The sequence below is a fragment of the Manis javanica genome, chromosome 5, assembly GCF_040802235.1.
Source record: "Manis javanica isolate MJ-LG chromosome 5, MJ_LKY, whole genome shotgun sequence".
NCBI lineage: Eukaryota > Metazoa > Chordata > Mammalia > Pholidota > Manidae > Manis > Manis javanica.
In genome coordinates, this window is record NC_133160.1 from 30,637,777 (window position 1) to 30,665,094 (window position 27,318).

The 27,318-nt window shown below is 41.0% G+C and overlaps 1 protein-coding gene across 5 annotated transcripts in view; it reads right to left on the reverse strand.

Annotated features, from left to right (window-relative positions):
* The window catches only part of SLC23A2 (solute carrier family 23 member 2), a 143,141-nt gene extending 121,648 nt beyond the window's left edge, over positions 1–21,493 (reverse strand). For 3 of the 5 annotated variants that reach the window (XM_037017374.2, XM_037017380.2, XM_037017377.2), the window contains exons 1-2: positions 21,363–21,485; positions 4,011–4,134 (exon numbers count right to left, since the gene is read on the reverse strand). The gene's annotated coding sequence lies outside the window, so the exon portion shown is untranslated. Of the gene's footprint in view, positions 1–4,010; positions 4,135–21,362 lie in introns of all 5 variants that reach the window. The other 2 variants (XM_037017376.2, XM_037017375.2) reach the window with 2 other exon arrangements.
* Positions 21,494–27,318: the final 5,825 nt, after the last annotated feature.

A 27,318-nucleotide genomic window follows, 5' to 3' on the forward strand; every position in this document is an offset into this window, starting at 1 on the left:
CTAAAAGATGCAGTGATTACCTTTAGATGATAGGATTGTTAAGTGACTTTTTGCTCTTACTTTTCTACAGTGTATGTATCACTTGAATTTTTAAACCTTAAGCCACTGCCTAAGGACAATACTGAAATAAAAATGCAGGCAAGACAAACTGAAAGAAACACAGGTCCTCAAAACCAGGGATGACACACACCAAACTGGTGTGTCTATGTGCCCCCAGGAATGGCAGCAGGGTGGGTCAGCACTTCCCGGTGACTAGATGCTCACCTCCGTCGTGGCTGGCTACCCCTGAATAATGGAGAAAACCAAAGGTATGCTTGGAAGGTTAGGCATGCTTACTGTTCTGCAAACCTACTGTGTTCAGGGATTCATGATTTTCCTGTATTTCCACATACCCTTATGTTGTCTTCAACTCTTCCAAAGGATGTCTTTAAATCACTATAGTACTGTTACTTCATCTCATTTTCCTAGGTCATCAATTCTTTATTTTAGAAGAAATGGGAACTATCATTGGGCTCTAGCATGTCTAAAACTATAAGCTACAAAACATATTTGTGATCCTTGGGTAAAAGAGAAAATTACTTTAAAAAAAAAAAGGTTTTACATATACAGATAAGTAACTTAAAAATACATCAAGAAGATTTTTTCTTCTCAAGTCAAATAAATAAATGAATATAAGAATTAACATCTAGAAATACTGCAATCAATTTATTTTGTTGAACTGGTTCAAAAGCATTTTCCAGGCAATAGGAAGCCTCTTAATTTGACAGAAAAAAAGTGAGAAAGGAGGAAAAAAGAAAAAAAATGAGAAAGGGGAAGCTGGTAGAAGCAGCATTCATGTATGAGTATATATTATTACACTGTCCGTGAACAGAAGTTGCTTACATTACGAATACCCAAAAATCCAAAAGCTTACAAGTTGAAAACTTCTCACAGTGGTAGATAAAGCAATCTGAGCCTTGAGCTGTGCCACCCAAGCCAGAAGCCACCAGCCCCATGTGACTGTTGAGCACATGAAAAGTGGTTAGTCCAACTAAGATGTGCCTTGAATGTAATAAAATGCATACCAGACTTCAAAGACTATGAAAAGAAAGGTGATATGATCTCATTAATAATTCTATGCTGATTACATGAAGTGATAACCTTTTTAATATACTGAGCTATAAAATATATTACTAAAACTAATTTTACCTACCTTTACTTTATTTAATAAAACTCCCAGAAAATTATGTACGTGACTCCTATAATAATTGTATTGAACAGGGATGGTCTAAGAAAGTGGGTATTGGGAAAAGAGAAAAGCTAAATGCTATTTCAGAGTGCACAACCATGGCAATCATGATCAGACTGCATCCAAAGAGTGTGTTCTGATACTTTGACTTTACAAACACACATACACAGAACACAGGCATGGCCATGGATCTTAGTTCAAACAGCAAAACCAACGCTGTAATTACTATCCTACACAATCAGCTCAGCATCCTGCACTCTGATGGAGGTGAGGAGGTGCTGTAACCTAGTTTCTCCGCAATACTGGGAGGAGAGAGGCCAAAGCGGAAATCCATGTGCTAACTGAAAAGTCATAAGGGGAGTCAGGGGCTCATCACTGGAAGCTCAGACCCAGCAAGAGAAATCTAAATAAAACACAGGGCCCATCAACACTACTAGCAGAAACTACTCAAATCCAGAGGGGGCTTTATAACTACTAAACTTCAGGCTCTAGTTTTGTATGGCAATCTAAAACAAATTTTTTTTTAATTTTTAAAAGAATTATCATTAGAAAGGAATGAATGGGACTAACTTATTGATGAGATTTTTCCATACCAAACAGAAAGTCAGCAGACTAAGGCAGTTCATAAACAGCTGGTCTTCATTCAACAGTAACATGTTGATTTTTAAACATATCCAACTGAGAAGGCTAGAGATGTTCTAATATGCTTGGAATCTCTTTCATAGTAACCATTACACAACTCTTCCGTCTTTCTTCCTTACCTTCTTGTGTAAGTTCTGTAACTATTATCAGTGTTTACATAGGTTTTTGAAACAACCCAGTTTTTCCAGTAAATTTAATTCTCTTGTTGCTACTGATCAAACTACTGTGCATATAAACAATGCATTTTTATGCAACATGTTCAGTAATGAGAAAGTGGGATGCTGACGTCAATAGCACACAAGAGTCTATAAACCAAAAACACCAGAATTACCAAACACAGCCACTTGGAAATGAGCCACCAATAAAAAAGATAAATTTCTTCTCTTTCACTGCTCAGTTTTTGATTCAATTTATATCAGAGTCCCTCCTCATCAGTGATCACCCTCTCTGAGATATACATGAGTCAGAGCCAGGCTCCTGGTAAGCAGACTCCAGGCACTGGCCAGAGCTGCTGTTCTCAGCTATGAACACTCAGGCAGTGAACTCTCACCTGTATGTTTCTCATAACAAAGATGAAAGGTACTGACTAGCAAGCCTTCTCTTTGCCCCATTTAGTAAGAGCTTAATGGTTTAGGATCTATGCTGATAGTCTCAAAGAAAATAAGCTAACTTTTCAGCTAGTTTCCTCAACTGCCACAACAACGAGCATGGAGTTCACATGAGGCCACTGACCATCTACTGGACAGACTGGGACACGAGTGAATTATAGAAACACGATAATTATCAAACTGCGTGAGAGCTCAGAAAAACAGGAACTCAACAGGCCTGGACATGCTGAACTTGGGCAGGCAGTGGTATGTACACTTGACAAGTGTCACTGAAGACCACCAGAGATTTGAGAGAAAAGCTCTATGAGAGCACAGAGCAGAGAAAGATATGTGAATTGAAATATAAAGATGGAAACTGAAACTCAAGAGCTGGGAGACCATTTACTTGCAGGTATCTCAGACAGAACTGTCTTCCCCTTGTGTCCCTTGTCCTTAATAAAATATTATGTTTAAGAATGTGACATATACAATTTGATAATGGCTTAAGAAAAAAAAAACTACACAGAGAGAACAAAAAGAGTAAAAGGAATACATAAAAATGTTCACAGTACTATCATTAGGTGGTTGGATCAAGGATATTTCCTTCCTAATTTTTGGAATTTCCTGTTTTATTTATTCACTTTTTAAAATAGCAAGCATAGACTTTTATTAGAAAAAAAAAAGTATTTTTTAAAAGGAATGCTCCCATCTAAGCATTTGTGAAAGCTCTTAGAACTGAATATCTAAATAGTGAATTTTACTTTATGTAAGTTAAAGGTAAGTAAAAATACCATTAATATTTTTCACCCACCATACTGAAAAAATTTTGTTCTAAGACAAAGTGTTTGAGAGAATGTTTATCAGTAAGACTGTAAATTCTTGCAGCTTCTCTGCAGGACAATTTACTAATATCTATCAAAATTTGAAAACAGAGAAATCTTACCCACTGTGCCCGACAATTTTACTGCTAGAAATTTACTTATGGGTATTCTCTCCAAAATATGTACAAGAAATTTCAGCACAGTGTTGTTTATAATAGCAAAAAAATTTAAATAACCAAAATCCCCACTGAGCTTCTGGATGAGAGTAGGTGGGAGGAAATGTAAACATACTTAGTCTACTTAAATTGCAGAATGCTAGGAAGAGTAAGGGAAAACAGGTCTTAAATCTCTTTAACCCCCAAGTTCATACCTGTGACCCTGACTGAGAGCCCCAAAGGCAGTAGGTACTCAAATGTTTTCTGATAAAAAAAAATCAAAAGCATGTAAAGGAAAATGAAAATATTTACCTTCTTCCTTGTAATTAGTGTAGTGGTAAGACTGTGCCTGTTGATTTTCTAGTTTAATCTACTTACAAGGAATTTGGCCTAAAGAAATAAAGAAGCCCATGACCTTATTCTTAGCATTTACCAAATAATTATTCCCAGTATTACATTTAGACCTTTGCTGACATGTACAAAGGGCAAGGGCAAGCGCATATGCGTTCTAACACTAAAGAGCTGTCAGGAAAACTCTTATCATGAAAAGCAGGACAAGAGATGGTTTCAGACGCACCAAAATGCCGAGGCGCAGACCTGTCCATATGCTTTCCGTTAGAAGCCGCTGAGCTACATCTTGTGCTGTGAAGTCCAAAGTCAAAACCACACAGGGAGTCCTGGTTAGCAGAGTCAAGACCTAGCTAGAGAAAAACAAACAGTAAATAAAAATAAAGAGCAATACTAAACCCAGCAGGAGGCACTCTGAATAGTCTACTTCTCACTCAGCTGGGCTCAATCCTAGAACTTGATCTGTTACTACCTCTTCATGCTCATGAAACATCTCCAAGGTCCCAGCCCGTCCCTGGGCAGGACCACAAACTGCACCTTCAATCCCTAAAAAAATCTACTCTCGCTTGCACAAAGTATTTTAGAACACCTGGAAAAAGCAATTTTGCACCCAGGTGGGCTTTCTTCCTTGATAATGTTTTAACACCCATATTCCCTAACACAGAGCCTGGATTTAAAAAAAAGAGAGAGACAAAAAAAAAAAAAAACACTTTTTTAAAGACTTCAGTTCCCACTATATGCCAGGCATTGTACTACACAATATATCTGTGTGATTTCATCTTCACAACTACCCTCAGGAATCACCACTGGGCCCACACTTTACAAGTAAAACCGCAAGAGGGATGAGGCCTCCTGGTCAAGGTCCTGAGGCATATGAGATGTGACAGTGCAGGGGTCAGAGCCCACTAGGCCTATGTCGGCAGAGCCCTCCCCTTTATTTACGACTCTATGCTGCCTTCAGTGATTCTGACATAATGAACAGAAGGTGCTGTATTTGTGGGGCAAAGAGAAGATTTAACTACTCAAAAATCACTTTCTTTGAAAATCCTTTAAAAATATATTAATACATTGCAAGGGTACTTCCTAAAAGACTGTATCACATTCTATTTCTTAAGCTAGGTTATCAATAGGTGCACAGGTGCTCACTTTATTGTTCATTAAATGAACATGATTGTACATGCTTGTACCTACGTTTATGTTTCACTAAAAGGAACCCAGAGCTTGACTCAGGCAGCATCTCTGAACAGCCAGCAAGTTACTAGGAACAAGCCTGGCCCTCCATTATAAAGAAAAACATATGAGACAGAGAGCAACAAGTTTCTCATAGGAAAATAATTACGCTGTGAATCCTTCATTTCTGCTGTTTGTTCTGTTGGAGTGGGCATCAACGTTCACGGATGATTCCGAGGTGAACAGCACACAAACGCCATTGGACCTGTACCAGTCCAGCCTTTAGTAAGCCTAAGCTAATTCTGTTTTTTGTTTTTTTAATTTTGAAACTAAACATTAGTCTAGGGCTGTTTGGGACAGAAAATATTACTCATTTTAAGTGATCATAAGATAAGTACAGATTTTACATGCAAGCTGAAAAAAAAAAAGGTTATTTAGTTCCCCAAATAAAATCTTTGTAACTATAAATTTATTTTAAGCTACACTTATTAAAAATCTATATATATATCAATACTTCAATTAAATAATTTTTTTAAAATTTAGAGTCAGAAGTGAGGCACAAGAGGGACCATTCGTCAATGAGGATTACTCAAGAAGACAAGTAATGGGAAGAACATGGAAAAAAGTAACAAGAAAAGCTTTAGAAGAACAGCTTATTTCCCGTTAAACTGGAATTATCTATTTCCTTCTTTGAAAAATGCAACTTGCACAATATGGATAGTATAGTCCCACTTCTATTAAAAGTATAATCATGTAGAATTTATTTGTGGACACAAGAAAGGGCTGGAAAGGGTAAACATACCACCCTGAAGTATAGTGGCTTTAAAAGGTAAGTGACTCTCAAAATTTGCTTTATCCAATTCTGACAAGTTAGAATTATTTTCTAACATGTGTACGCTGCTTTTTTAAGTCCTTTCGAAAGCTAAAAAATATTAATTAAAAAAGAAGTTTCTATGAGAGCAAAGTTGCAAATTAACAAAATATCATTTTTGCTACAAATCAAATAAAAATTCTGAAAGGGTAAGTAAAAGTACTATGACTCCATAAATATTTACTTGCAGAAAGTCCTTTTTTTAGCTGATGAGTAAAACCACTGTCTGGAAGGACTGACATTCTACTCCACTGAACAATCAGAGACCAAAATGTAGAACTGGGTCAGAAGTTCTAATATTAGGAAAATGTATGCATTTTTTGAGAAAGGAATCTTTGAGAAAGGAATTAAGCAGGAGGAACCACTCAACAAAAACAAGACTGAGTTATCAGTGGGCATCCTTGAACTTCTGTCACAGTGCCAACACACCTCCCCTCTGTAGGTTCCACCATACTCTGGAAATGTGAAAACCTGCCCTTTGCACACAAGGCTACGGGGTTCAGATCAAAGCCGTGGTCCCGCTAGCAACTCAGAGGAAACGTCACGTGGGGCACAATGACGCACCACCTGACTTTCTCCCAGAAAGGCCCCTTTGAGCTCTGTTTAGAGAAACTGCTCAGTGTTTCTCTTGTTTCTTAACTGGTGTGCAAAAGCAATTATGCTGTCGTTGCTAGACTTTGATTTCACAGAGAAAAACACCCACCGAAAAAATGGTGGTGGGGAGAATAATAGAGAATTGTCATATTTGATCATTTCCTTAAAGGGATGTTAACATTTAAAAAGCAGGAAGGGCCAATACCACTCAGGCTAGAATTATGAGCTGCTGAATTATTTCATCAATGTGGTAGATAAAACACCTAACTCCTGATTTAAAACAGGACTTTTCAATGAAAGTTAAAATGATATTTGCTGAATATGACAATATCTCCCCCAAACATGGGCAAACACAAACACTATATGCTCAGGTTTTTACACTTAGTTTGTATTTTTTAAAGGACTTACAAAAGAAGCAAATGTATGTACTAAAAATCTGGATGAAGTGGGCAATTTTTTTTTTAGCAAAACTTTTTTTTAATCCTAAACAAATAACAAAAAACAAACAGAAAATTACAGAACCAAAAAACTATGCTCAAAAGAGGTGCCAGGCTCAGATAAATTCATAGGCCAGTTATAGCCTCATCTTCCCATATAAAATGGAAACCTTCCCAATTCCTTCTGGGAAAGCTGACAAGCTAACAAAAAAAGCAAAGCACAAGAGAAGAAAACTGTATGTATGTTAACCTCACTTGCCATTCCCAGATCTTTTTTTTAACTTATGCAAATCTGACATGCAAAGAATGGCATCTGGTTTCAATCTTGATTTCTTATGATCCACGTGTCTATAGTTCTCTTATGAACTGCAAGTGCCTTTTGTTCATTATTTTAATAACTTTTTTTCTCATTCATTTATAAGAGCTCCTTATAAAATTAAGACATTAACCCTTTGTTGTGTTGAAAACATTTCCCTGGGAAAAAGTAAACGACTGCTTTTTCCATTCTACTTCTACCACTGAAATAAAGGCTATTTTTTTAAATCTCTCTGAAGTCAAATCTATTATCTTTTTGCAATTTCTTCTAACATTTTTCTGCTTAGAAAGCCCCTCCCTGTTCTATGATCAAAGAAATACCATCATTATCAATTAAATGTTTTTGGTCAGAATCATTTTTAAATGTTTAATAGCCATCCCTTTAAAAATGCATATCCAGTAAAACCATTGTTCCAAGAAAATAACTAGATGAGTATAATTACATTCACTTTATTTGTAGAAAAAGTAAATGTCCAATATTTAAGGGCTGGCTAAATTATGACAGTAAAATACTTTATAATAAAATACTACAAAACCATTCTGTAATAAACATGAGCAAGTTTTTTCTGAACACATCTCCTCGGGCAAAGGAAACAAAAGCAAAAATGAACTGGGACTACATCAAACTAAAAAGTTTCTGTACAGCAAAAGACACCATCAGCAGAACAAAAAGGCATCCTACAGTATGGCAGAATGTATAAGTAAATGACATATCCGATAAGGGGTTAACATCCAAAATATATAAAGAACTCACACGCCTCAACACCCAAAAAACAAATAACCCCATTAAAAAATGGGCAGAGGATATGAACAGACAATTCTCCAGCAAAATTCAGATGGCCAACAGGCACATGAAAAGACCTCCACATCGCTAATCATCAGGGAAATGCAAATTAAAACCACAATGAGATATCACCTCACAGCAGTTAGGATGGCCAACATCCAAAGGACAAGGAACAGCAAATGCTGGCAAGGATGCAGAGAAAGGGGAATCTTTCTACACTGCTGGTGGGAATGTAAACTAGTTCAACCATTGTGGAAAGCAATATGGAGGTTCCTCAAAAAACTAAAAATAGAAATATCATTTGACCTGAGAATTCCACTCCTAGGAATTTACCCTTCAAATGCAGGAGCCCAGTCTGAAAAAGACATATGCACCCCTATGTTTATTGCAGCACTATTTACAATAGCCAAGATATGGAAGCAACCTAAGTGTCCATCAGTAGATGAATGGATAAAGATGTGGTACATAAACACAATGGAATATTATTTGGCCATAAGAAGAAAACAAATCCTACCATTTGCAACATGGATAGAGCTAGAGGGTCTTATGCTCAGTGAAATAAGCCAGGCAGAGAAAGACAAGTACCAAATGATTTCCTTCATTTGTGGAATATAACAACAAAGCAAAATTGAAGGAACAAAACAGCAGCAGACTCACAGACTCCAAGAAGGGACTAGCAGTTACCAAAGGGGAGGAGTGGGGGAGGGATAAGGGGATTGAGGGGTATTATGATTGGTACACATGGTGTGGGGGGGTGAGGTCACAGGGAAGACAGTGTAGCAGAGAGAAGTAGTGACTCGGTGGTATCTTACTACAGTGATGGACAGCGACTTCAATGGGGTATGAAGGGGGACTTGATAATATGGGTGAGTGTAGCTTTTCATGTGAAACCTTCATAAGTGTGTATATCAATGATATCTTAGTAAAAAAATCTTCAAGTTCAAATTTTACTTTTTTTAATGCAGCTTATTATTCCTATCATACTTTAATAGGCAAGCAAATTTGAAATCTAAAAAACATTTTAAGCAAAAGCATGCTGATAGATTTTGTTCATTTTTAAGAAAAATGTTACCTTGAAACTTGGAAGTTGGAAAAATGAGATTTCTATTCTGAAAAGTAAACCCCAGGAACATACTCTATAAATAAAACTTACTCCTCAAATACATTATAAAACAAAATTATAAGACAAATGGAGAGAATATTTATATTTTTTATTAAAGTGCTAGTATCCTAAATATAAAAAGAACTGCTATAAATCACCAGGAAAAAGACAAACACAAAACTAGAAAAACTAACTGCTCAAGGAAATGAATAAGCCAAACAAAATATAAGTAGCAAAACAAAAGCCTCATTTAAAAGTGTTCAAACTCACTAGTTATCAAAGAAAAGTCAAGTAAATACAATGATTGTATTCTTTACCCAAATTGGGGTTAAAAAAAGTTAAAATAATAGCTTAAGTCCCCATGTATTAACCTAGATGCACAAAGTATCCTGCATGTATGTCACATACGTGTTAAAGCCTTAGAAGTGCAAATTATGTCCCTTTCAAAAATGTAGTTTAAAGAAATAATCTGAAAAATGCACATAGATTTGCATACAAGGCTGTTCACTATTATGTTCACCACAGCAAGAAAAAACAGCTCATAAGCTAAACCAACAACAGGATTTGTCAAATAAAACATGATGCACTGAGCACAAATGAGCTGTTAAAACCATGTTTTAAAGGGCTACTTAATGACTTAGTTCATATGCTTAAGATATATTGCTAAGTAAAAAGTTTAAAAAGGTTTAAAAACTCTGTGCTTTAGGTTTAAAAAGTCCCTGTATGGCCTCTTATTTTAAAACAAGTACAAATATATACACATACAAAGAAATTTTACTTTCAAATAAACCAGAAAAAAGAATAGTCAATGACATAATGTGGGGGGGGGGCATGGGGAGGGCTGTACAACACAGAGAAGACAAGCAGTGATTCTATAGCATCTTACTACGCTGATGGACAGTGACTATAACGAGGTATGTGGTGGGGACTTGATGATGGCAGGAGTCTAGTAACCTTAATGTTGCTCATGTAATTGTAGATTAATGATACCAAAATTTAAAAAAAAAAAGAATAGTCAATGAGTAAAATAAGTTCTTTTATGTGCAAAAGTTTTCACTACAATCCTAATATTCCTTAACAATTTAAGACAGGACACCAGTTCCACTTTCTGATCTTTTTCCAGTCAGTCTGACCTTAATTCTGAGCAATTCTGACCAATGGCTACATATACTTCAATAGTAATTCCAATCAATAGCTTCAGTGTTCTTTATATGACAATCCCCTAAAACAGCTATGAATTTCCAGCACTATTTCTTTTAAATCATTCCATTTCCTATAGCAAAAAGGCCAAAGACAGAAAAATTCCAGAGAAATGACAGACTCTAGGAACTCTGCTCCATCCTTGCTTTCTCTACAGACCAGGGACACCTGCACACACCAAGGAGGAGGTTTTATTTCACTGGAGAGGAACATCAGTGATCATATTAAGAGGAAGTGCACAGGTCTCTCTAATGCATTCTCCACCACAGTGACCAAAGGTCTCACACATGATGATCTCTAGCTAAAAATATGCACGTTTCCATCCCATAGTACGTTCAATCAACTCTGCATGGGCTTTAAAAACAGCAAACATCTGCCTTATAGTTCATTTATGCCAATGGTTCTTGACCCTGGCTGCACACTACAATCACCTGGGAGTTTTGCTGTTTTTTTTTTAACCCCAATATGTAGGCTGTGTTTCAGATCAACTGCACCCCACTTTCTGGGATGAGACCAGGAAGTGATACATTTTTAAGATTCCCCAGATGACTCCAATTTGCTGTCAAGGGTGACTTGAATCATGAAACAATAGATAATGACGCAGGAGAGTGAATAGAGAAATCAATTCAGCAGGCTGGAGTCAATTTTTGTAATTAAAAAAATGGATTGGTGCAATAGAATGGAGTAGGCTAGAGTAGGCTATAAGACAGTATCAGGATGTTTTGCTCCTAGTTCAGGTAATTGTTGTCTCATGAAATTTTTCAGTTAAAAAGATGAAATTCTTGCCACCCAGACTGATCTACAGATTCTTTGCAATCACCATCAAAATCCCATGTCTTTCTGACAAAAACTGACAAACTGATCCTAAAATTCCAATGGAAATGCAAAGGATCCAGAACAGCCAAAACAATCTTGAAAAAGAACAAAACAAGAGAATTCCTGCTTTTCAATTTCAAAACAACATAAAGCTATTGTAATTAGATAGTGAAGTTCTGGTGTAAGGACGGATGAGATCAAAGGAACAGAATTGAGAATACAGGAATAAACCTTAGATGATTTTCTACAAGGGTACCAAGAATGGAGAGAAAGAAGAGTCTTTTCAAAAAATGTTGCTGAGACAACTTTCCAGTGTAAAGGAACAAAGCTGGACCCCTACCTCACACTATATACAAAAATTAACTCAGAATGGATCAAAGACCTATATCTAAGAGATTAAAAATATAAAACTCTTAGAAGAAGATGCAGGTAGTCTTTGTGACTCTGGGTTAGACAATGGTTTCTCAGGTATGAATTCGAAAGCACAAGTAACAACAAAATAGGTAAACGGGACTTCAAAATTAAAAGTGATCGTGTTTCAAAGGACATCAGAAAGGAAAAGACAAGACATTAAAATGGGAAAAATTATTTGCAAATTATGTAGCAGACAAGAGACTGGTATGTAATCTATTAATTAATATTACAACTCAACAATAAAAAGACAAGATTTAAAAAATGGATTTGAATAGACATGTTAGGAAAGAGCATAAAACCTAAATGTGATTTATTCCCACCAGGATGTTTAAACATTTTAACAGTAAGGTATTAACAAAGGGCCACGTGGTAGAAGATGCTCAGGCTGAGGGGGGCGGGGGGAGTGGGGGCGGAATTAGTAAGGGCCTGGCTATACCTGTTTGATTTGAGTTTTTTAAACCTACCGATAAAATACAGACAAATGTTAAGGGAAAGATGTAACTGCCTTAGGCGACGTCCGGGAAAGAATGTGAATTGAACCCTGTAGTACTCAGCCAATGAGGAACCAGGGGAGAGACTCGCGTACTAGGAGACAAATTATTGGCGCCAATCTCCCCAGGTGTGCCTGCTCACCAGACACCCGTTCTTGCAACACCGTCATTAAAGCCTCGCTCCGCTGTTCTCTTTGTCTTCGTGTCCACTTATTGAATCCGGACCAGTGAGTGTATTTCTCACAGACAGATCTCCAAATTAGTCAAATGGCCAATAAAACATGAAAATGCAAATAAAATAATTTCTTTAGGAAAATGCAAATAAAAACCACAGTGAGATCCCATTTCACACCCAAAAGAATAGCTATACTCAGAAAGACCGTCAATAACATGTGTTGATGAGGATGTGGAGAAAATTGGACTGTCATACATTGCTGATGCATCCATTCAGGACAGCTCCTCAAAATGTTAAATATAGAATTACCGAATGACCCAGTAATTCCACTCCTTGATATTTACCCAAGAGAATTGAAAACACACAAAATGTGTACACAAACATTCATAGCAGCATTATTCTAAAATGTAGAATGCAAATATACATTAACAGGTAAACAAACTGTGGTACCGAGGTACCGATACACGCTACAACCTGGGCAAATCATAATAGACATTAGGCTAAGCAAAAAGTCAACAGAAGACCACATATGATATGATTCCATTTATATGAAATACCCAGGTAAAGCAATTCCACAGAAATAGTACAGATCAGAGGGAGTCAAAGGCTGAGGGGAGGAAATAATGATGAGTGAACCTAGTAATGTACAGGGCTTCTTTTTGGGGTGACAAAAGTGCTCTGAAACTAGATAGTGGTGACAGTTACCCATCTCAGTGAGTATACTAGAAACTAAATTGTTCCCTTTTAAAAAGTGGATTTTATGGTATGTGAATTATATCTCAAAGCTTTGGGTTTGTGTTTTTTTTGTAAGGTTATTCCATGTCAAGAGCCCCTCCCCTATCCTATCCACAGACCCTCATGTGGTTCCCTTTACCATATGACACTACGAATAACATTTCCAACACAAAAGCCTTATTACTTCAGAGCCATGTATTTCATAATCAGATCCCAAAAGGCAATGAAGGGTATCACAATTACCTTTTTTTCCCCTTCATGATATAGGAATAGTAAATAACAGAATACCCAGCATATAAGGCTATATGTGGTTTGTGAAGCTTTTGAGATACACACACGTGTATATGCAACACTCTGATGTATACACACACATAGGAATGAAAAGTGAGCCAGTCAAAACAAAATCTGGAAAATATATTTATGTTGACTGACATCTATTTGAGAAAGAAACCAATAAATATGAGATCTCAGAGTTGAAAACTGAAATTGGAAAAATGTTGAAGCCATTTTGGAGCCTTGCCCTAAGGCACTGAACTAAATGCTAGAAAAAAATGAGTTGAGCCCTGTGTCTGCTTTTATTGCCCAAGTGAAGTAAGGAAAGAGCCCCTACCCCATCTACCTCCCAGGGCTTTTGAGAGGTCTGGAGGTGCTTCCTGCCGCCACAACAGTCAGAGCCCCTGCGGGTAGGGTCTATAGATCCCACACAAGCTCTGGAGGTGAGGGTGCCGACACTGCCCGGCACCAATCATTCAAAACGGGAACGCAGGTGGCAGGATGTGCAGCCTGGAAAGGCAGGGTCTGAACTCACACTAGGTGCCAGGAAGCAGATGCAAGAAAAAACTTCAACAGAAAGGGCAAGGTCAATAGTGCTGGGTATTCACTTTTATCTTCACAGGGATGAAAGAATAAAGGAAGAGAAACAAGAACCCACAAAAACTTCTCGGAGGGAGAGAACATTTTCAAAGCCTGCAGGTCAGAATCCCTGACAAAAAAGATGCCAGCAGCTGCACCATATGATGGCATGGCTGGAAAACAGAAGCCCTTGGGATGAACCTGAAGGAAAGATACAGCTCATACAGCTCCTCCTGGCAAGAAATTGGAGATCATCCTCATATCAGCAGAGAAACTGAACTTATTTGGAGAAATACCGCAATTAACTAGGACAGAGTCTACCTGGAGTTTCTATGATATACAAAATTCCAAGATCAATATCAAGGTGACAAATTTTGTTCATTCAAAAACATTATGTATGATAATGTAATTTAGTGAAAAAGACATTGAAAATAAGACACTTCTTCAATATAATTGAAGATTATATACAATAATGCAGTCCAATAAAAATTGATACTAAAAGGGACCATTATCACATTTAAACCTATTCAGTAAGCACCCTACAACTTAAGAAGTGTATAACCATAAGGACAAAAAAGTAATCACTTGCAACTATTATAATTGTCCACCTAAGAAACTCAAGAGAATCAACTGAGAAATAAGAATATTAAGAACTTGGTTAAATAGCACAGCAGGCACAGTGCTATTTTATTTTCCTCTCAGATACAAAAAACAATTCTGTGTTCCACCCCCTTGCACCTAATAGGATAGGGAGAAACAGACTGGGAGAAAAACGCTACCACTTCCAAGCTTGGCCCATAAAAAAATCTTCCATGCACAAAATTCCATGGTAAACTTAGAAGACGGTTGTGCTTTAAAATGAAACCTAGATCCCCAACTCACCACTTAAGAGAGAACAACCTAGAATAATGTAAGCAAGAAATAACTTTATGTTGTTCAGACACAGGTTTTGGCTGGCATTCACTATCCTGAAAAATACAGCTTGTCTGTTATAAGAGACAGAGACTGCAAGCAGTGTACTTTCCCTATACTTGCTCTGTACCAGTTAAGAAATAGTGTAGGTAGGGGTGAAGAGAAGTGGGGGGGAAATCCTCTCCTTCTAAAGAGTAAATATGTTTAAATAAAGAGCAGTAAGCAAGTATCTGAGAGCTGTAAAAGATTTGCATAAATCAAAAGATTTATGCAAAGACAAAACAATTTAATACTATAAAGATGATGACGAGACTCCCCAATTAACTTAAGCATTTAATAAATTTCCCATTAAAAGTTATTTTGAAACCCTAAACTGAAAAATACCAGATAGTAAAACCTACTACAAAGTGATTGTAATGATAAAAATAGCAAGGTCGTGTCAAAGGAGAGACAGATAAATGGAATAAAACAGTAAGCCCCACAACAGATCTAAGGATGCAGCATATGACTAAAGTATTATTATAAGTTGGTAAGAAAAGGATGAATTAATGAATAAGGAGCACTGGAATAAATGTAAAGGAAAAAAATCCTTACTTTATACCACACTCCAATAAAAATACTAAATTATAACCAACTATAAAAAAAGAACTAAGAGAAAAATACAGGTGAATATTAATAAAATCTTGGGGTAAGAGACATGGAAAAGAAAAAGATTTACAGATTTGAATTCAAAGCACAGACAAGTATTTGCAACTTATGACAAAAAAACGCACATCTTAATAGTATATTCCACAATGAAAGCAGGATCAAATACAACATATCTAGCAGCATCAACTATGAAGATTAAGGAGGAAAATGTTTCATATTGAACCAAGCACTGACATTCCTGGAATAGAATAAAAAATTCACAATACCTTTAGATAAAACAGAAGACTATAAAAAAGTGTCATGCTTCTTATACTCCTTAACACTTCAAAATATGGATACATTCATCTATCTCATGCCATACCATACTTTTGAAGAATAATTCATAAAGCCATGTCCTAATCACCTGCGAACTGGTTTAGATGCAAATTATCAGGCCCCAGACCTTCTGAATGAGCAGCTCTCAATTCTGAGATCTATTCTGTTAGACAAGGAAAAGGTTTTACCCCCAACCAAGTGATTTGCCTTTGGGGGTGGCAAAGGATTTAGGCAGCATTGCAGCAGGGACAAGAAAGCCAGACCAAATCTGAGGCTGAAATCTCACCACAGGCAAGAACAAGTGCTTTCCATCAGAAGCAAAGGGAAGTCCATCTGCAGAGTCACAGAGTCATATGCCAAGACTTCTGTGATGGTGCAGAATGAAAGAGCTAATGCAGGTTTAGTTAAACAAATCTGGAGGCACATACGTGAACAAACAGAAGCCACCTCCCAGGAGGACCACATAAAAGAAAAGCGCACGCGTTGGAGTGGGAGGTTGTGGAAGGTTCCTACAGAACAAATGGGGGGACTAATTAGGAGGAGCAAGGGACCCAAGCTGGGGTGCATAGAGGAAAACACTGTAGCCAGGAAATGAACATGCCAGACAGGAGGAAGGCAGGAGAAAGCAAGAAGGGTCCTGCTCCCCACAGCCCTTAGCCTCCTCCCAGCATATCCCCCATGCTGCCCAGAAGAGTTTTCCACAATACACATCTTGACAAGTCACTCCCCTTCTGGGAATCTCTCAGCCTTCCACTCAAAATCCAGGTGCCACAGTATCTTGTCAAAGGACCTTTCTGCTCTAAACACCCTTTCCACCTCCCACTTCTCTGCCTCCCACCAACATCCTGACACACTCAACCCCTCCCACATGCCCTTCCACCTTTACTCATCCTGTTCCCTCCATCTGGAATGCCCCTTCCCCCTGCCCAACCCTACCTTCAATCCCAATTCTTTGAAAAGCATCTTGGAACACAGGTTAGATTAGAGTCTAACTTTGATCCTGGCAATTTGACCAGCATGGGGTCAAATTCTGACTCTGCCTCCTGGAGGCACCTGGACCTCAGGCAAGTTGCTGACTGGACACCAAACCTCAGCATCCTCAGCTGTAAAATGGGAATAAGCATGGAATCTATTCCACAGGGTGGCTGTGATTAAAGGACATCAATGAACATAAGTGCTAGGCAGAGTACCTGGCACTAATGCTAGCTTCTCTGCTCTATGTCAAAAGGAACTTAGAACCAAAACCTCAGACAAAATCTGGGAACAGCATTCTATCATTGAGGGCCCCACAGATTAATGGAGCATTCAGATAATAATTCAAGACCCAGGAGTTAACATAGAGAAGATAACCAAGATCCAGTTCCTTCATCAATGAAACACAAAACAGAATTATCCTGCCAGTTGTTGGGCCTAAGATAATGACTCAAGTGCCCAGCACATAACTGGATGCCCACTGGTGCCATGATTATTGCACTGGCATCACCTGGGGCTCATGGTCTAATCTTTCTTGGGTTCCCTCTATTGCTTGGAGAGGCACCTAGAAGAAACATGCTTATTAAAGTGCTTCCCCATTCAACCTAGAAAAGGGGGGCTCAACCCTGTAAGATTTATATACTTACAAGAAGGACTATAGAGCGGGCCTCCATCAGGCACTCACGGTGATGCCCCAGGACAAGGGGCATAAGCAAGCCTGAAGGATCGGCTGCTCTGGGCAAAACCTACAGAAAGAACTCATGAATGAAGAATGCTCTCCTGACTGCTGACCACAGAAAGCCATATAAGCAGAGGCCCAAGGCAACACCGACCTCACTGAAGGACTCATTCAAGCTACAGAGAAATAACAAATAGGGAAGAATTACAGTCAAGACAATGGCCAACAAGGGGAGGCTGTAGCTGCCATCTAGAGTCGTTGAGAAGTTTACAGAAGTGAGAACATTAAAGTTCTAAATATGGTCCTCTGTGCCATTATACACTGTCCACTGCTGCATCCAGTATGCTTGAATTCTTAGATTTTTTTGTGTATAGTATATGCAGATCATGTATGCCACACCTCCTGGAATTTAGGAATTGTCAAGGCTTGTTTTCTAATGAATCCAGATTTTCGCTTTTTGTGTTTTTTTTAGATTCTAGGACTGCATAACATGCAACCCCACTATAGTAGTGCAAGAAATGGCTAATGAATAAATGAGGAGATGGAACTTTCCTTCTTGGATTGTACTTTCACAGAGAGCCTCAAGGCCACCCAGATCTGAGGTCAGGGACTTGCCTGAAGTCAGAGGAGGGAATTAAGACAAAGGACAAAAATAAATTCCCAAGAAGATTTACATTTACAGGTAGGAAAACCTCCCCCAAAATACCCATTCCCCTCCCTCCTTTGCTGCTGCAACTGGGCATGTCAGGCTGGCATGACAATTTAACAGGCCTTATCCCTCTCCTCCAGCATTTCTTTAATGGCCACTCTCACTCCAGGTGCTCAGGCCAAAAACCTTGGTGTTGCCCTCAGCTCTCTTACCCCCAACATCTGGTCCATCAGCCATATCTCCTCAGCCCTACCTCAGAATCCAACACTTCTACCTACCTCCCACCCCCACTCCACCACACAGGTCAGACCCACCACCCTCAGCCTTGCGCTGGCGGGAAGCCCTGTTGTACTGCCCTGCGCTCCCTGCTTTCAGTCTATTTTCACATAACCACAACCAGCACGTCCCTGTTAAAAGCTGTATCAGTTCATGTCCCTTCTCTACTCAAACTCTGCAAAGTTTCCCACCCACCTCAAAGTAAAATATACAGGCTTTGCTACGTGCCTTACATGATCCAACTGCCACTGTCTCTCTGACCTTAAAACCAAATGCTGTCCTCCTCCTGCCTCAGGGCCTTTGTATATGCTGTTTCCTCCACTGGGAATATTCCTCTAGATATCCATTTGCCTGCTTCCTTCACACCTTCAAAGATGATTCAGGCCTTCCTAAAATTTCAGCTCCCATACCAACACCTAACACCCCCAATTCTTCCACTCTTCTTCAGAGCATGAAGTTTCACCGTCTTCCCCCCTGCCCCCGCCAAAGTGTGAGCTCCATGTGGGCAAGGAATGTCCACGCAACTACCAGAGCAGCAAAGACACTACCTGGCACTCAGTAGGCTCTGAATAAATACATTAAATGTGTAAAAGCCTATGAAAAATATAAGCTGCAAGCAGACCTCAATTATTGGAGAGTCAACAATCTAGAAGATGCGACAGAATGACAGGCTGGAAATGAAGAGGGCCATAAAGAGCACACAGGGAGAGTTTAAATCCTGCAGCAATAATGCACAGCTTAACCTGCAGCAGGAGTTCTCCAGCAAAAGAATAAAAGAAAGCCCAGACAAGTGGCCTTCTTAAGGACAGAATAACTGGAAGAACAGCAAGGAGTTAAAATGAATTAATGAGGTTAGCAGGCACTAGGAACTGGCTACTGTGCTGGGAGCTTTTTATAGGCAAGGCCTGCAAGCAGGTCAGGGAAGGGCTGTAGAATGCTTGAATTTAAAAAGCCTAAGAGGATTAAATAAAAATGTTTTTAAAAAGCTTTCATTTACAAGTACAAAGGACTATATAATTGCAAATTATGACTGTTGACTTCTAATTCCCTTAACCAAAACGGTAAAATTCCTGAAGCTATCATTGGTGCCAGAAATGAGTCCCCAAATGGATCCCAGGTTTGTCTTTAAAGACATAAAAGAGGATGGCAATAACCAGCTCAAGATTCCAAAATCCAACAAACCAGACCGCGGCTCCTTGAGTGCAAAGACAGAGTTTTATTCAACAAATCTGTTCAACAGCAATGTGGCATCAAATTAGCAGATGGACTGACAGAAGACTATTTGAGCTTGCTCCTGGGACACGTAACTCATTTCTACAAATGGTAAGTCCACTAACCTTTGCTACACAAAAGGGATACGCATTGTGGTCTGAAACCTGGCAAAACACTCTATTCTAGCCAGGTACTTCCATAAGCATTTTGGAGACATCCTAAAAGACATTATATCTCAGCTTAATTAACTTTGCCACAATCAGAAAACAACTACCAGGCAACCATGGGGGGCAGGGGGTGGAAGCTGGTGATATGAAAGTTCCTTTAATACGTATTTCCTTAAAAAAAAAAAATTACCCCACATTCCAAGCAAAGAAACCAAAAAGAAATGCCCTGGTATTCAAAGAAAGAAGCCAGTGGCCATTCTGACAAAGGAAATGGTCTAGAAAGCAGACAGCCATGCTCAGGATGTCAGGTGAAAACAGGTAACCAGCTGGGCACACCCATTCACCTCCTTTCCACTAACAGGTGTATCATGAGAGCTTACACTGTGCACACCCACTATGGCTCGTCTTGTGAAAAGTGGTGCCCACAAGCTATTCGATTCTGTATGAGTGAAGAGAGACTAGTAGTAGTTTCACAAGTGAGTGATCCTGATAGAGTCAGCCAAAACCCAGTTCTGAATTCAGGATTTTTGAGCTGAAAGGCCCTTGATAAAGACTCAAACATCTTCAGGGGATAGGCTAGGCAAAGTCATGTACGAAGATGAAAAGGGAGCTGTAGACACGTGGAAATGGTGAGACCACAGCCTAACAGCATTCAAATGCAAAAACAGAGAAACGAAAATGCCCCGCTCCCTACCACACCACCTTCCAGTCTAGCCTCTGGCTTTAGGGAGGAAAAGACTGGCCTAAGGGAAGTCACGTGGCCAATTAATGACAGCTCAAACCAGACTGTCTCAGTCCCTGCTCCCATGTCCTCGCACATCCCTGGCATTCTGGGCACAAGTATGAACCAAATGTCAACAGGGACAGCATCGTCCCGTTCCCCCCTCCAGCACTGCAAAAATAAAAGTAAAGGTACTGCTCACGCACCAGACCCAGAAATCCCTTATGGGTTACTTTCTTCCACCTGCGATTACCCTCATTTACCCTTTGCCCTGACAATCAAGAATTTCCCGTTAGTCATGCTTAGAACCCCCAGCCTGTAGGCCGAGTTCCTGTCAGCTACCCATCCAAGGGTACAACCAGAGTCAAAGGAAGGAGAAAATTCTGAGCCCTTGAAGTAGTCACACTAGAAAATGTCAAAGTCTTTTTCCAGCAAGGTAGCCATATGGGGAACCCTCGACCCCCAGGGGGCAGGCCAGGGAGTAAGGCCCCGAGGTCAGAGCAGCAGCTTCTAAAATTACTTGCCGTAGCCTTCGTAGGAGAAGAGAAAGCAAGTATGTAAAAAACACCCACCACCCCCCTGCACACCTCCCCTCTAGATGGCCCTGAATTCCGGAGGGAGCGAGGATGCTGGCGCGCACCTCCCGGGGGAAGGGCGAGGGGAGAGCGACTCCAGGACGCGCGGGCCGAGGGCCGGGGAGCAGGCGGCAGCGGCCAGCCCGCCCCGGGGGGATCCCACCACCACCCGCTTGCCTGCCCGCGGCGCGGCCTGAGAGTCCGGGCGCGTTGCGGCTCCGCGGCCGGCAGGCTGACTGCCCCGGGGCCCGAGAGGGTCCGGCGGAGCGGCGGCGGCTGGGGGTCTACGGGCATCCACGGGCCCCGCGGCCACGGTGGCGCGCGGGTGCGGGGACCTGGGAGACGGGCCGGGGTGGGGGAGCGCAGGCCGCGCCGCGGGGCCGGTGACAGCACGCGGGGACCATGCCAGGCCGGCCTCGTGGGCGCGGCAGGCACCTCGCGGCCGGTCAGGCAGGTGCGGCCCGCAGGTCGGGCCGGGACGCGGCGTCCCGGCTCTCACCTGACTGCAGCTCGCCGGGCTCCCGTCCTGCCGCCGCGCCTCTGCGCCGCAGTGCCCGCCGCCGCCTCCAGTCCCCGCGACAGCCGCCTGCAAAATGGCGCCGCGGAGGGGCGGGCCGGGGGCGGGGAGCCGCAGAGCCGCCCGCCCCAGAGCCGGCCTGCGGCCCACCTCGGTCTCCGCCCCCGCCCCCCGCCCTGCGGCCTCCCGCCGGGCAGCGGCCGCCTCCCCCCATCCGGGACACCCGCGACGCCTGCCGGGCCTCCGACCCAGCCGCCCCCCGCGGAGCTCTCTGCGCTCCCCGGGTCACGTTCCATTTATTTATCTCCCCTGCGTGGAAATCACCCCTGTCTCGTGCTTTCCTGTCACACCTGCTCCTGGGGACCAACCTGGAATGTGGAGCGCTCGCCGGAGTCTCCCCCTCCCAGTACTCCCTTTTTACCCTGCCTGACATTGAGTCCTGTCACCGCTCCGCGAAGATAATCCGGCAGTTTGCTGGACATTGGGTTCAGTGGGCTGGATTATTCAAGACAATTGCACCCTTCCTCCAGCTAGGCGTCAGGTCCTCTAACTTAACGGAGAGAAAGTCCTCCGTTAGGCAGACACGGTAATGTCCACAGGGTCTGCTCTGCCTTGCTGCCCTGGGGATCGTGTTTAAGCGCGGGTCCTGAATCAGTGGGTCCGGGGTACAGCCTGAGAGTCTGCGTTTCTGAAAAGCCCCCAGGTGATACCTCTCAGTCAGGGCTGTTGAGGGAAAAAGGCTGCAGGTAAACCCGTGGCCCTCAAGCTTCAGTGTCTGGCAGCCTCACCTCCCAGCGCTTCATTAAAGCGCACGCACGTGGCTGGGCCCCTCCTCTGGGCTGTGGAGGCTGGAGGTCTGGAGTAAGGGGCCGGAATTTGCATTTCTGACAAGTTCCAGGGTGTCACTGATGCTGTCTGCAGTTCACAATTAGCCAGCCACAGCTGAAGACTATCTGATACGTGGCCAAAACAAAACGAAAAACTAATAATTGGCACTCTCATAGCACCTTCCATCTTGAATCCACTGTGGAAGTTGCTATTATAACAGAAAAGCTGACTAACTCCCCAAGCAACTCCAGAGAGGGAAAGAATTGGGGAAGGTGCCTGACCTTATGCAGGGAGGAGCAGATTCTATCATCAGAATTTTCTGCCTGTTTTAACAGTTTGGAGGGACTTGGTGATGAGGTATCACACATATAATGAGGTGGGAGGGATGTGACCAGCAAATGTGGGACTTTTATATACTAAGGAGGTGTGGTCTGTGTCTTTGGGAATCAATAATGAGTCAACCTATTGACTTCCCTAATAACTTGTAATTTTAAAATACAAGGGTTGGCTTGTAAAATTCAGTACACAATGAGGTGTTCTGATCCTCATTGAAGAGGGAGAGAAAAGGGATGAAGATTCTGTGACCAGCACCTAAAGAACAATTCACACTGACATTGCCCTGCCATCCTTCTACAACACTGAGAGTGTTGTCCAGACAACCTTTTGTGTGTGTGTCCTGCTCAGCCAGGGAATCAGATCTGGAATAGAAGAAGGAAGCTAACTTTGGCATCTTCATTGTCTCCCTTTCACTCCCTAGATATTTACAGATTTTCTCTATCCTAAAAAAAATTCCACTGTCCCAGCCTCCCAACCTTACCTCCCCTCTTCCTTCCCCCTCCTCCCCATCCCTCCCTAGGTACTGTCACTCCCTGTTTTCTCAGACATCACCAGTGACTTTCTATTGCCAAATCCAATTGCCTGTTTAGTCCCTTTTTTTTTTGTACAGAGATGGCTCTAACATTCCACGGACTTCCTCCTCCTTGAAACTCTTTTCTAGCCAGAATATCACTGGGTCTTTTTCACCTACACTTCCCCTACTTCCCTCTCATAATGTAAGAGCTGCCCATGTTCAACCCTTAGAAGTGTTAGTTTTCTCTAACATCTTTCCATCTTTTCCCCTGCCCTTAACTTCTCAAGACACCTTTGAAGGTAAGCCATCTCCTGGTGTTTCAGAGCAGACAGACGTCTTTCTGAACTTCTAGACACACATGTCCAACTGTCTCCTAGACAACCTCCCCTGGATATTATCCAGGAATTTTAAATAAGGCATCTCCACTACTCAGCTCATTATTCTCCTCCCACAGACTTGTTATCTGGTTATTCTATCTGGATTTTCTCATTTTGCCACCATAAACTTTGAGTCAACTTTGACGGCTTGTCCCTCAGCCCCCACGTCCAGTCTGTCACCCATGGCCAATTGGACCAAGGAGGTGTATCTGGAATTCTATTCTCTGCATCTACCATCCTAGACCCTCACCCTTTCTTCCTTGCCCTGTTGAAAAAGCTCTCTGGCCTCTTGGCCTCGAGAGTTATCTCCGAAAACCATCCTTGTTATCATCCCAAAACACAGAGCTGACCATCTCACACCCTTCTGGAAATTCTTCAGGGCCTCCCTTCTACAGAATAACCTGGTAAAAAGAAACACTGTTTATTTTCCAGATGTTCAAAGCCCTTCACCATCTAGTCTCCAGCTGCTGCTGCTTTTTTTCTGGACAAAGTACTACTTCTTACTCCTGGCAGAATGGATTGGCGTCAGAGAATGACCCTGACTTTAACCTTGCAGAGTTCTCATGAGGATTAAATGAGACCATTTATATAAAGTGCTTATTCAGTGCTTGAATATGTAGGTGTTCCATCAATGTCCTTATTTTTACGTAATTATTTTTGTCTTCATCATCAATCCAAAAAATACATGAATAGTTTCCTATTTATTTCCTTTTCCTTTTATTTCCCATTCATTTTCCTTTCCTATTACAGCTGATACAAACAGGATCCCCTCCCCCACTTAACTCCTGTAAACTAAGTCAACAGAATAAATGAAGAACATTTCGTGACCTGGATAATTTGATTGAAATTTCTGTCATTTCCAGGCTATGTTATTTTGAGAGGTAATTGTAGCTCGAGGCTATCCCATCTTCATACAGTGCTTTTCTTTACAATATTTATTTCTGATATCTCTCTGGAGTCTATAACTGAGGTCAGCAAACTTTCTGTAAAAAGCTTAATAGTGAAGTTTTAGACTTTGTGGGACACAAGGCAGATCAAGGATATTATTCTTGTATAAGGCCATAAAACATATTTCCACAGTTCTTTATTAATGAAATTCAAAATATAATAAGTAACAACCTAAGATAGGCACAGTCGCAGGGGGGCCATCAGGTGAGAAATTGAGGATCAACAGAGGTGAGGCTCAGAAACCTCACCCCCCCGGTTTTGAGAGAAATCTTCTGCATCCGTGGATGTTCTGCTGCCCTTGTCTAGCTTGGATTAATACTTAGTCCATAGGCACACACCTGATCATCTACAGTTGCCCTCTTACAGCACTAAACTATGTTTTCTACCTTTATCTTGCATCTACCTACCACTTCAGCATTTTATTAAAAATAAAAATAATAATAATAAAGGGAGAAATGTGGGATCCACATATAAATCAAGTATAAAAATCAAACGAATATTCATATTTGACCTGATTGTTTATAGTTCATAATGCGTGATCAAAACCGAAAGTTTCTGTGATGAATGCCCTTGTACTGTTCACCATGTAAGAATTTATTCACTATGTAAGAATTCGTTCACCATGTAAGAACTTGTTCGTTATGCTTCAGAAGATTGGACACTGATGAGAATTAGGCTTGAGATGGATTAATGATTGTACATTGAGCATTGACCGCCCTATACAGAATTTTATTGTTGTTAACAACCATTTGATCAATAAATATGAGAGATGCCCTCTCAAAAAAAAAAAGAAAAGTACTTGGCCTTGATACTCAAAAAATATATATATATATAATAAGTAAGTGTGATCTTCTGGTGATACAGTTAATGAGCAGAATGGAATTTGGGGGTGATGGAGAATAAGATTTTGCTTAATTTGAGTTCAAAGTTTGTGTCTACCATCATCAAATTGATGACAAATGTTATCTGTAAAAACCATGCTTAGCTGGTACAAAAACAGTCCATGGGCCATAGTTTGCTGACCTCCAGCTTAACCATGACTCCTGTCACTTTGCGTCATCTCTTCAGGGTAATTTAGGACAATATAATAGAACTTCAATGATAGAAGAAAGCAAAATAATGGTCATCTCAAGGTCTTTTCTTCTAACTCCGAGAAAGTGCTTGAAGCGGAGGGGAGAACTTCATCCATACATCATCTCTTGGTGTCCGGGGAATTGATGCTTTCTAAATTAGACTCATATTGGGACATGCCTAGGTATGGGGCAACATGGGAGGGCCCAAGAGCTGCCTTAATCGTATCTCTTTTTTTGTGTGGCATGCTCAGTGACGTTCATTGCTGCAATGCTTCAAAGAGGAAGGAAGGAAAGGAGGGAGGAAGGGAGGGAAAGAAAACCCAAATGCCAATCACCTAGGGAATGGCTGAATAAACTGTCCTATAGGCATTAAACAGCTACCATGTAGCACTACCCCTCATGCTCTCTTTTTAATTGAATAATTCACATATCATAATATTCACCATTTGAGAGTGTACAATTGAGTGGTTTTTAGTATATTGGCAAAGCTGTACAGCCATTCCCACTATCTGATTTCAGAGCACTTTCATTACCCCAAAAAGAAATGCTATACCTATTAGCAGTCACCCCTTATTCCCCTCCCTCCAGCCCCTCACAGCACTAATCTATACACCCTTCCTATGGATCTACCTATTCAGATATTTAGTATAAATAAAATCATATGAATGTGGTCCTTTGGGATCAGCTTGTGTTAGTTAGCACAGTGATTTCAAGGTTTACCCACATTGTAGCATGTATCAAAATTTTATTTTCTTTTTTTAGTGTAAAATATGAATAGGTAAAATATAAATATAAATATTTAAGTAAAATATAAATAATATAAAATTTACTTTTTTAACCAATTTGAAGAGTACAATTCAGTGGTATAAAGTGCATTCACGTTGTTTCATAACCATCACCACCACCTATTTCCAGAACTTTATCATCATCCCAAACTGAAACTCTGTACCCATTAAACTCCCTGTGGCCCCCTGGCAACCACTATGCTACTTTCTGTCTGTCTGAATCGGCCTATTCTAGGTACCTACTGTTAGTAGAATCATGCCATATTTGACTTTTTGTGTCCAACCTCTTTCACTTAGAATAATATCTCCAAGGATCATCCCTGGTGTTATATGTATCAGAATTTCATTTCTTTTTAAGGGAGAAAAATATTCCATTGTATAGTGACACCATCAAAATGATATCTTAATCACGAGGCTGACCACCAGGAGAGACACAGCTGTGTGAAGCCCCAGGCAGGAAGCAGTGTCCTGGGGTGCAGGCAGCGGCTGGGGGTGCAGAGGATAAATCTTCAAGGAGGAGCCCATGCACTCCAGCAGAAGCTAAGGATTCCCGGCAGGAGGCACAGGAGGGGTTGTGAGAACACGAGGATCCCGGCTGCGAACAGACAGGGAGGAGCTGGCCTGAGGCCTGGATGGCCTAGTGCTCAGTTATTGATGACAACTGAACAGCAAGTCTGGGCCTTTATCTACCAAAAAGAACAAAAATTTAGTTATCAAGGTATCATTTGCCCTTATCAGATTGGCAGAGGTTAATAACATCCAAGGTTGGTGAAAGCAAAGGGAGACGGACCCTCCAAAATCAGTGGGAAGGAGTCTAAAACATGTACCTTTTGGGAATATGATTGGGAAATATCTATGTTTAAATGCCCATACTATATATCCATTAAAATATCTTCTTAAACGTACACACCCTTAACCCAGAATACGGGGTTCTGGGTATCTCTCAGGCACAAACGCAGGTGCGCCCAGGGCTTTCTGCACAAGAGTGCTCAAGGAAGCCCTGTTCTCGGAACCTTCCATGACCAGCCTCGCTTAGCAGTGCCTCCTGGCCTCCCACCCTCCCTCCGCAGCCTTCTT